The following is a 12,328-nucleotide window of genomic DNA, read 5'->3' as shown; positions in this document are numbered from 1 at the left end:
GAGAGAACATTGTTGCAAAGGAGAAAATATATGGTTGAAGTGCTTTGTAATGACGTCCATTCACTTGTAATTTTTGTTGGTTTCCAAGCAGTGTTGGGTACATGGAGTGGAGCTTCCTTTTTTCTGGTCACAGTTCTATTATTTAAAATACTGTATGTAGCTTCAACTTTCTCAGGCAATGCCAGCTGCCTTATCTTACATATTACTGAACTGAGAAATGCCAGAAATGGCTACTAAATAATTTCACAGCTTTCTAGCATATTTCTGAAAAAATAGGTTCAATCAGAAAAACTCCATCACGTTCATTTGCAAAATATTTAGTTTCCTAGGAAAATCACATTATGCCATTTATTTTTAAAAATGTATTTTATTTTAAATGTATTTATAACATAGCTTGAATAGTGAAAAAATAAACCTTTCATTGATTTATGGCCTCTTTATCAATTATTGGTACATAGGAGGTTATTTATTAAGGTCCAAATTTATCTCAGTATTTCTAATATCCAACTCCGAATTCCTAATGGATCTTATTTATGAAGAAAAAAGCCTGAAAAAAATATTTCCCACAAAAACTAAGTTTTTTGCACCGAAACCCACAAAATCATCGGATATCGGTGCGGACATCAGCACAGACACTAGGTGGCCCATTTACTTAGTTCAAGTGAAGGAATAGAATAAAAAAAAACTTTGAATTTTGAATGTTTTTTGGCTACTTTGACCATCGAATGGGCTACTTCGACCTTCGTCTACGACTTCGACTTCGAATCGTTCGACGATCTGACCATTCGATAGTCGAAGTACTGTCTCTTTAAAAAAAAACTTCGACCCCCTAGTTCGCCACCTAAAACCTACCGAAGTCAATGTTAGCCTATGGGGAAGGTCCCCATAGGCTTTTTCTATCTTTTTTGGGTCGAAGATTAAATCGATGGATTAAAATCCTTCTAATCGAACGATTTTTGCGGTAAATCCTTCAACATCGATATTCAAAGTCGAAGGATTTAACTTCGACAGTCGAATATCGAGGGTTAATTAACCCTCAATATTCGACCATAAGTAAATTTTCCCCTTAGACCTTCCTCATTGATTTATACAGGACCTCAAGAGCTTTTATATGCCAGGGTTTCAGATTCAGAGGTTTTTTTTGTTGCTCTGAAAACTACGAATTATTCAAGGTTTGGATATTCAGAGCTTGATAAATAACCCCCATAGTGTCCCAGAAACTGGTAACATTTTCAAACCAATTATAGTGGAACAAGAACCAGAGAGCAGCAGCTTATGACAATCTTCCTACTAGGATTCATTCATTGGACAGAACGCAGATGAGGAATTGCTTGTCTTACAGCAACTCACTTGTCAGTTGTAATTGTGTTTTCATCGTGAATCTTCAAAACAATAAAGAAAATGTATTCACTGAAACACAGCAGTAATCAAGGGTTACCTAAGGACATATTAGGGTATGTGTAAAGGTATGTTAAATATTTAAGGCCAAAAGAAGGTATAAATGTAAAAGATAAATTAACCCCACAAATCACAAACTCAGATAATCAACTTACCCCATTTTTATATACCACTCTAGACTTGGTATAACTCTTTGAAGCCAATCAGTGGCTTAACTACTGGGACTGCAATTGCACAGGGACTGCATCTCCATAGGGCACATAAAAGGGGAAAGGTATTTGGGTTGTATTGGGTGGAGGAGTGTCTGTGGGGTGGAGGGGCCATTGCAGGCATTTGTGAAAATCCTGCATCCAAGCCCTTGCAACTATAGTTACTTCATTGAATACAATGTGACTTTCTGGTAGGTGTGGGTTTCCCTTTGATGGGATGTAAACCTTTTTTAGCTGCTACCACTGCTATATTGTTTCCATCAGAGACTGAATTCTTGCTTGTCATGATATAGAAGTTATATATTTCAGCATATATTGGTTACAGTGGCATGAATATTTAATCTGCATTTGTTCTTTCCGGTCTAGCAGCTGTGAACAAGCAGACCGCATTAATTCAATATATATGAGTCTCATTATATTGCCTAAAGTCTTTGTGCAAAGCATAAACAATTAAGAGTGCCATGCACACAGAATCACACACACACATATATACTTAGACACTAAGAACCACAGAAACTACTATTTGAACTGCAAGCTCTTCTGGGTAGGGGAGAACGAAAGTCCAAAACGATATCAAGCTGAAATGCAGGAAATGGGTCAGGGCAGGCAGCAATTAAAAGGGACCTGTCACCCTAAGAAATAATTCTAAATTATTTATACAATTTACTTATACTACATTTATTATTTACATTTTGTCTTGGAATTACACAATCACAGCAAACAGGCAGGACCCATTTTGTGGACATTGTTATTAAGACAAGTTGGGTATCACCTCAGAATGGTGCATTATTTTTCTAATGCAGACAGTGCCCTACACAATTAAAGAGAGTCGGGACAGAGGGGGAATGTGAGAAGGGCAGTGACTAGAGATGTCGCGAACTGTTCGCCGGCGAACTTGTTCGCGCGAACATCGGGTGTTCGCGCTCGCCGGAAGTTCGCGAACGTCGCGCGACGTTCGCCATTTTGGGTTCGCCATTGTTGGCGCTTTTTTTTGCCCTCTCACCCCAGACCAGCAGGTACATGGCAGCCAATCAGGAAGCTCTCCCCTGGACCACTCCCCTTCCCTATAAAAACCGAAGCCCTGCAGCGTTTTTTCACTCTGCCTGTGTGTGCTGAAGAGATAGTGTAGGGAGAGAGCTGCTGCCTGTTAGTGATTTCAGGGACAGTTGAAAGTTTGCTGGCTAGTAATCGTTTTGATACTGCTCTGTTATTGGAGGGACAGAAGTCTGCAGGGGTTTGAGGGACATTTAAGCTTAGGTAGCTTTGCTGGCTAGTAATCTACCTTCTACTGCAGTGCTCTGTATGTAGCTGCAGTGGGCAGCTGTCCTGCTTCTGATCTCATCTGCTGACTGCTGCAATAACAGTAGTCCTTGTAAGGACTGCTTTTATTTATTTTTTTGTTGTTTTACTACTACTACTACTACTACTACTATAAGAGCCCAGTGCTATTAGTCTAGCAGTGTTGGGGAGTGGGACTGGTGTGCTAATCTGCTGCTCCTAGTAGTTCAGCAGCACCAACTTTAATTTTTTTTTTTTAATATTCATTTTTTTTTATTTTACTTTTTTTATTTTACTACCGCTGTAGTAGTGTATAAGTTGACCTTTTAGGCATTATTTGCCCTGTAGGCATTATTTGCACACTGTTTTCTTCAACCCGCCATCTAGCTGTGTGACCTTGTTCACATTCTGTCTAAATATCCATAATATTACCGTCTCCAGAAAAAACACCGGAGTGACTTTTTTCAAGCAGCATTCATATATTTTACGTAATCCGTATCCACCGCTGTAGTAGTGTATACGTTGACCTTGTAGGCATTATTTGCACAGTGTTTTCTTCAACCTAGGTCACAAAAGTGTCGATTACCTGACCTTTATTAAAATGAATGAGGGGTGGATCTCGGAGGGTTACTGCACGCCAACGACGTTGACCTTGTAGGCATTGTTTGCCCAGTTTTTTTGGCCGCAGCCACTGAAGCACAGAGGCCAGAAAAAATATGCCATATAAATGCTGAAAATAGTCATTTTTTGCCATACGTTGACTCAACGTATATGGCAAAAAATGACTATTTTCAGCATTTATATGGCATATTTTTTCTGGCAACTGTGCTTCAGTGGCTGCGTCCAAAAAAACTGGGCAAACAATGTCTACAAGGTCAACGTATGGCGAAAAATGACTATTTTCAGCATTTATATGGCATATTTTTTCTGGCAACTGTGCTTCAGTGGCTGCGTCCAAAAAAACTGGGCAAACAATGCCTACAAGGTCAACGTATGGCAGTTGTTTAAAGAGAACAGTAGATTACTAGCCAGCAAAGCTACCTAAGCTAAAATGTCCCTCAAATCCCTGCAGACTTCTGTCCCTCCAATACAGAGCAGTATCAAGCAGATTACTAGCCAGCAAACTTACTATCATCTGTCCCTGAAATCACTAACAGCTCTCCCCCTACACTATCTCTTCCAAGCACACACAGGCAGATTTTTCAGATACATTTTTGCCCTTGATCCCCCTCTGGCATGCCACTGTCCAGGTCGTTGCACCCTTTAAACAACTTTAAAATCATTTTTCTGGCCAGAAATGTCTTTTCTAGATGTTAAAGTTCGCCTTCCCATTGAAGTCTATGGGGTTCGCGAACCGTTCGCGAACCGCTCGCATTTTTGCGCAAGTTCGCGAATATGTTCGCGAACTTTTTTTCCGACGTTCGCTACATCCCTAGCAGTGACATCTCGGAAGTGCTGAATGGAAAGTGAAAGACATAGAGGCATAGAGGCAGGGCAGGTAATATATGATTGACAGCTTAGATATTTAAACACATTTATAAAAGGTATGGATGTTTTGATGAAAAAAAGAATTTGGGATCCATTTTTGATTTTCAAATTACTTTTATTATGCTGCTTTTTATGTGTTGGTGACAGGTCCGCTTTAAGGCAAGGTTAGAGCAGACCAAATATCAGAATATAAAAGCTAGCAGGAGTACCTATCACTGGCAAGGTGACCCAACAAGAAGGCATCATTAATGTCAGCGGGCCTTCACACATACCACATTTTTTAGACAGTCATTAAAAACTTCCAGTCAAGGCCGGCCTTAGGCCTATTGGACCAATTGGGCCCAATAGGGCCCGCACCTCTGGGGGCCCCGCACCACAGATGATATTTCCCTCAGCACATGATGCTGCCTGGCCTGCCCCCAACTTTGAGAGTCCAGCCCATCCCCAAATCCATAGGTCCAGCCCACCACCAACTCTGATAAGCCAGCTTATCCCCCAACTCCATAGGTCTAGCCTGCCCCCAACTCTCATAGGCCCAGCTTTCCTCCAACCTTGATAGGCCCTGCCTGCCCCCAATCCAACCAAGCTTGCTCCCAAGCTGAATCGGCCCAGCCTGCCCCAAACTAATTGGCCCAGTCCACTCTCCTATTTCCTCCCTCTCTCTCTTACCCTGTGTGCCCCTATTATGTGCCTCTATTACATCCCTCTCACTCTCTTACCTTGTCTCCCCCTTTCCTTTCTATTTTGTACCTGTATGCCCTTATTTTACTAAATACTTGGTGTGTCAGTAGCCAGCAACACTTTGTCTAGGGGCCCCGCCAACATGGTCCCAATTGGGCCCCACATTTGATAGGATCAGCCCTGCTTCCAGTGGTTCTAAAGTTCTTTCTTAATATAATTGCATGCAAAAGCAGAGTTTGTTTAAGGCTTTCTGTTCTATACGTCTGACTCTTAAAATAATATATCAGGAGTCAGGTCTCTTCCAGTTCTCTTAATCAGCACTGGCTCACAACGCAGTTTCAGGAGTCAGAGCCAGGACCTCAGAAAATGTAACAAATGCTGCTTTAAATAACAGTTACATTCACAAACAAGTTTAAAAGCATTGATACTATATTTATGGTAAAATGTATGGAATATCTCAGCTATGAGGAAAGACTGGCGAAGTAGAGGTTGTTCACGATGGAGAAGAGGAGCTTGAGGAGGAATATGATAACTACGTATAAATATATAAGGGGATCATATCATAATCTCTCTAATGCTTTATTTACCAGTAGGTCCTTCCAGCGGACATGTGGGCACCCATTCAAATTAGAAAAAAGGAGGTTCCTCCTAAACATTCTTAAGGGTTTTCTTTTACAGTGAGAGTCGTACAGGCTGATACATTAGATAGCTTTAAGAAGGGGTTGGATGGTGTTTAGCAAGTGAGGGGAATACAGGGTTATGGGAGATAGGTCATAGTACAAGTTGATCCAGGACTGGTCCGATTGCCATTTTGGAGTCACGAAGGAATTTTTCCCCCTCTGAGGCAAATTCAAATGGGCTTTTTGCCTTCCTCTGGATCATCTAGCAGTTAGGCAGGTTATATATAGACTTAAAAGGTTGAACACGATGGACGTGTGTCTTTTTTCAACCTAACTTTCTATGTTACTAGGTTATAGTATGAATGTATATTGAAAGCTACTTAGAATTCCATTTTCTTTACATATATAAAAATTATTTTTGTGTGGGGGACTCCTTTAAGTTTTAATTTTGTGCCAATTGGTGTGGCGTGCCACAATCCCAAAGTAGGGGTGGCCCAGGCAAGATTAGTGCCCAAGTGTCAGAGATGCCAATCAATACATTCCAACAGGTGGAATCAATTTTATTGATGCATACAGTTCAATATATATATATATATATATATATATGCACTCTCAAATGAACCAGCAACACTGGGATATTTTTCAAAAGTAGAAAGTGTATTTAGTGAAGCATGTTCCAGCCAACGTAACGTTTCGGTCCCTACCGGGACCTTTCTCAAGGCAACCATACCCTAAACATCATGTGATATATATAGCCAATGAACCATAGGCAATTAGAGAATGACATCACATTCAAAGCATTAATGTGATTGGTGCAAGGTATAAAAGTGACAATGTGCAATACTTTTATATAAAATACATAAATAAAGTGACATTGTCTCAAAAAAGTGACAATTACTAAAAAACACCAATCAAGTGAAAAATGCTCATCATGATAAGAATACTTTGTGCAGTGTAATAAGTTACTTATTAAAAACAAGTTACAAAATATATATATAGTTGGCCTTCAGCCTCATGTCTTTATATGGTCATGGAACACCTAGGTAACTTATAATATGATTATATTTTGCAATAGGGGATGCATTATTAACTATATTAACATGGAATATAATTTGTAGAAATATTGCAGTCTTAGGAAAAAAAACTTTCATATATACTCCTCTGTTTTAATTGTAAATATAATATATGTAAATATATTTGCAACACAGGTTTCATGGCTGCTGGGTGTCCAGCTGGAGGAAAATGGACTGAATGTTGCCTTCAAAATGATTTTTATGACCCCCACTCTGCCCACAGGCTCCATAAACTCTTTTGCTCCCCTTCTTGGCATCTCTATTTTATTAAAATCTGGTCAAGAACCATGTGCTGCCAAGGCATTCCACTACCATTGACTATTAATGGACAACCCCATCTTAGAATTAGTAGTGATGGGCGAATTTGCGCCATTTTGCTTCGCCGAAAAATTAGCGAATTTCAGGCAAAATTTGCGAAACGGCGAAGAATTCGCGAAACGGCGCCGGTGTCTCAATTTTGACGCCGGCATCCTTTTTTTTTGGCAAAAATGCGTCGGCGTCCAAAATTTGCCGCAAATTCGGGACTGGCGAATAAATTCGCCATCACTAAGAATTAGCTTTTAGAATTAACATCTTCTTTTTGTTTTGGGTGTTTTTTAAAATTATTTCCATTCCATTTTTTCTCTTTCTCTCTAACCTGAATTTTAAAATATTATCTGGTAAGCAGGGTCAACAACACCCAGCAATCAGAAAGCATATTAATTGTTAGTCTACATTTTTATTCATCTGTCAGTCTATCATCCAGTCGGACCTACTTCCAATCTGAAGCTTCAGGGTGAAATGTTCAGTAATTCAAAGTACTGTGGACACTTTTCTCTGTGCCACACCTACCACTCTTTGACCTTCAAAAAAGACACCCTTTCCTATTTAGTGGTATATTAAATTCAAATTATGGCAGAACAGTGAGTTATGTTGTAATTCATGCGACTGGTATGTTATAATACAGAATGCGGATGTGTTATGCATATGAAGAGTTCAATAACACTTTTGCTTCCTTGGTAAAAACACAGTTCAGATAAACCCATCATCACAGTGGAAATGCAGGAATTACATTCTTACAAGACAACAAAAGACAAACCTATTAAGACTTCAAGGTAAATCAATTGGTTGACAGCAAACGCAAAAAGTAGAGACGGTGGATGGAAAACTATGGTATCATATCTGATTATTGCTTCTTCTTCTAACCCCACTATTCAGAGTATTGATGTTTCTGTACTTGGTGTAATGAAAAATCTTTTGAAGGAAAGGACTCAGCATATTATAGCCGATAAACTCATTTAAATTCAGCGTATAAGAAGATGACACCTTCCACGTGTCTGTGAAAGACTTTAACACTTTGCCAAGCACACACACACTGTAATCACTCGATGAAAGTCTCTACAGAAAAATATTTCTAGCATTAGAATTACATCACTTTGTGTAGATTCTGCACAACATACATAAAGCATATATAAAGAATGTAAGATGTCTGTTGTGGTGCAGATTGATTTAAAACCTCAGTTTTATGACGCTATTGCTAATAACCAATAATGGGTTTAGAAAATATTCATATCTGATTTCAATAACTGATTTGTTACAAAGGCAACAAAATAGTGGAAATGATAATTTAAAGGGGAACTATCACAAAAATGAAAATTATATATATAATATAAAATATAAGCTTCAGCATACTGAAATAAGAAACTTTCTACATACAATCAATTAAAAATTCTGTACCGTTTCTGAAATAATCAAATTTATCGTCTTTATTCCTCTCTCCGCATCGGTTTCTCTTTATTCTCTTCATGCAGGAGTTGGATGTCAGATATTCATTGACAGTTAGATTCAATATATTTTATAGGGGGGCTCCTTTTGCCTAGAAGATGTATTAGAGCTCACTCTATTAAAATCACTAGACATCGTGTCTCTCTACATGCAGGATTTGTGCAAAAGGCAGTTATTTTGTTAGATCTTGTTTGTACTGGAATTCGATATTTGAGTAAGCTCTAATTCACCTACTAGGAAAGGAAGCCACCCCATAAGATATATTATATCTAACTGTCAATAAATATCTAAAACCCAACTGTTGCATGAAGACAGAATAAAGAGAAACAGATGCTGAGAGAGGATTAGTGAATATAAACTTGATTATTTCAAAAACCATGCAGAATATTTAATTGATTGTAATTAGAAAGTTTCTTATTTCAGAATGATGAAGCTAAATTTTTACTTTCACAATAGTTCCCCTTTAATCACTGGGAGAGTATGGTTGTATTGTAGTCTATCATGAAAGCAACCAGTATGACCTCTCCCTTTTATATGAATAAACATGGAGTTTGAGATAAATTAAACTCAATTTAACAGAACAGATGTAAATGAATATAAAGCAGTTCTTAGTTGTCTTTAAGTGGCACAGGCCAAATTCTCAGGTGCAGAAAGGGGTGGGACCTATACAATATTGGAGGGAATGATGGCAGTAAAAGGTCATGATTGGGTATAACTGGGATGAGGAATACCTAGTGAATCCTAGTTTTAATTATAAGAAGTTAATAAGTCTTTGTGGACTCATTTCCACAAATGGATTAGAAGGCAGTAGCAAAACTGTAATAAATTACAGTCATATCTGCATTCTGTGTTGGGGCTGAATCTAGATGACGCAAAGCTAAAATCCTGTAGGCACTTTTCTTATTGATAAGATGAATGAGATGAGTACAATGGAATGCTGGAACAAAACAAAAGTCCAAATGGATGAACTGAAGGTTAATGTGGTGAGACACAGGAATCCATAAAATATCAATGATGGACTCTCTTATGCAACCTAACTCAATGAGAGTAACTCTTCCAGGAAACATGAAACGCTGAACCAAAAAAGGGTCCGAGCCTGCAAGTTGATTTATTGTACAATCTCTACAGCACTTACATCATTAAAATCAATATTCATTCTTGAAAAGATCAAGAGCATCCTTTCATTGCTCAGTCTGGTGTACCAAGCAAATGATCTCATTAGTCACGAATTTGACTTGTATCCTTAAAATAAGTTCTCCCACACAAGATGCCTACAGCAGCAAGGGGGAAAGGCTTAATATGTGTCATCTATCATTTACCCATTCCAAATGTATCAAGATTAGTCTTAATGAAGCTTTCAAGTTTGAAACCTGGTGTCATTTAATTTTCATTCTCAAATGTGTCACCATAAAAGGTAAGGCTACTGGACATTGGTCTTCCCCAGTATACAAGTAGATAATGTAAACAGTTCCTCATATCTACACATTTAGCCATCACTGATTCTGGTATACCATGCTACATAGCTAACTTGGGTGCAAAAAAACAACAATTGTACATTAAGATCAACCTACCCCATAATACCAGCAATATATTACTGGGTCTCTGAGAATCTACAACTCTTCTGACATCCGAACAGAAGAAATTGCTTTCCTTTAGCTCCCCCCCCTCTTACTTGCAGCTAGGTCCTGACATTGACTTGATGCTCTCATTTGCCTACCTGAGATTTACATTTTAAATAAATTATAGTAACAAAGATAATCCTTTCTGTAATGATTTTTCTCCCAGGGGACTTTTGGGCATCTGTCTTGACCATATGTAATGTAATCGTCAATCTGGAACCTTGAAGGCAGCTGGTACACTCTGCTGGAACCCCTGCAGATTCCAGTGTTCACCAATGCTCTTCAGGGTCCCTGGACTTTCTGCAGTGGAACCAACAAGAAATTTGTGCATTTGGTAGTAAGAGAGTCCATAATGAGGTACAGGCAAGGATTAGGCAAATCGTCGAGGCAGGCTGCAGGAATCAAAGTCAAACAGGCAGAAGTCAAAAAAACAGGAAAGTCCAATAGTATATAACGCTTCAGCATGATCTGTGAACAGAAGCGAGCTTGGGCATTTTTAAAAATGTAGAAGGACTTTTTAAAGGAGAATTGGTGCCAAAATTCGAATCTCACGCCAAGAAATAACGTCATGATGCTTGGTGTCAAAAAGCGAGCGTCATGACGCTCAGCATCAAGCACGGGCGACCCGTCGCCTGCATCATTTGCGCACGGCTGATGCGCGGGTCATCACCAGGAGCTTGCTTCTGTGCCCCATTAGCCGGAAAGAGACGCACCGGGAGGTAAGAGACGCACCGGGAGGTAAGAGAACGGGGAAATCTCCTGGCCCATCTTATACCATACATCAAATGCCCAATAGCTGGAGCACACTTGGGCTAGACATACAGTAAAGTGACAAAGGTTAACATTCATAGCCTCCAAGAGTGGGGTCAGAGAGTAAAAGATAAGTTGGTTAAAGAAGTAAAAAAGTAAATTTTCCAGGATATATGTTAAAATGTCCTAGCATATGTCATTTGAACAAGGTTCATCTTAGTTGACCTATTCAGCCATCATGTAGACATTCTTATAGGGTTTGTTTATTTTTAGGGGCAGATGTATGAAGGGTCGAATATCGAGGGTTAATTAACCCTCGATATTCGACTAGGAACTAAAATCGTTCGACTTCGAATATCGAAGTCGAACGATTTAGCGCAAATCCTGCGATCGAAGGATTATTCGTTCGATCGAACGATTAAATCCTTTGAATCGAACGATTCGAAGGATTTTAATACAACGATCGAAGGAATATCCTTCGATCAAAAAATCTCAGGCAAGCCTATGGGGACCTTCCCCATAGGCTAACATTGACTTCGGTAGCTTTTAGCTGCCGAAGTAGGGGGTCGAAGTTTTTCTTAAAGAGACAGTACTTCGACTATCGAATGGTCGAATAGTCGAACGATTTTTAGTTCGAATCGTGCGATTCGAAGTCGAAGTAGTAGTCGAAGGTCGAAGTAGCCCATTCGATGGTCGAAGTAGCCCAAAAAACACTTCGAAATTCAAAGTTTTTTTAATTCGAATCCTTCACTCGAGCTTTGTAAATGTGCCCCTTAGTGTTACTAGACCCTTGTAATGGTAAACGTCAGATGAATGGGAAGCAACTGGTTTATTTGTCTCGAGTGATCTAAGAGACATTTTAAGAAGAACCATCTGCATCACATGACATCCACTGTCTGCCAGAGGATGCTTAGATTTTTAGTTTACGATCTTCTGTTGAAGACTGAAGATCATTGCTATATAAATTATATTTTTTTTGGTGAGTTTGCAGTGATATATCTGTATTCCTGTTGAAGCATTGCTGCTGTGTGTCCCCAAGATTGAATCAGCGAAAGTTTTAAGCAGATTGGAAGGGAGCTGATTCAATGAGAATCTATTATGCTGTAAAACATTTTCGAAAACTGACAACAGAGATGGGAACGATCCTGTAATTCACTTCCTGAAACAGTGATAATGATATCATGTCTGGTAACTGTATCTGCATCCACTGAAACTCTGTTGGGATGGCAGAGGTCAACACACCTTGGAGTATGAATTTGGGGTGAACGATGCTGTAGCTCGGTACTCTCACCTCACTAAGAAATATATGGCATGGACAAATAAATATACAGAAATAAATGTCTAATAACAGATTCCTTATGAAATTAATATGTTCATGTTTATCCCTTAGGCTTTTGGCAGCTGCCTATGTTCTTACTGTAGAACTTACACGAATTTTGATGTTTTAC

General features: G+C 39.0%; 1 protein-coding gene across 16 annotated transcripts in view; it reads left to right on the top strand.

The window, feature by feature from the left end:
- Positions 1-12,328, top strand: part of LOC108718228 (myelin transcription factor 1-like protein) — a 311,370-nt gene that overhangs the window by 70,004 nt on the left and 229,038 nt on the right. The window lies entirely within an intron of this gene.

The sequence above is a fragment of the Xenopus laevis genome, chromosome 5S (assembly GCF_017654675.1).
Source record: "Xenopus laevis strain J_2021 chromosome 5S, Xenopus_laevis_v10.1, whole genome shotgun sequence".
Lineage (NCBI taxonomy): Eukaryota > Metazoa > Chordata > Amphibia > Anura > Pipidae > Xenopus > Xenopus laevis.
The sequence above is the reverse complement of the archived record's forward strand: the minus strand, read 5'-3'. Positions and strand labels throughout refer to the sequence as shown.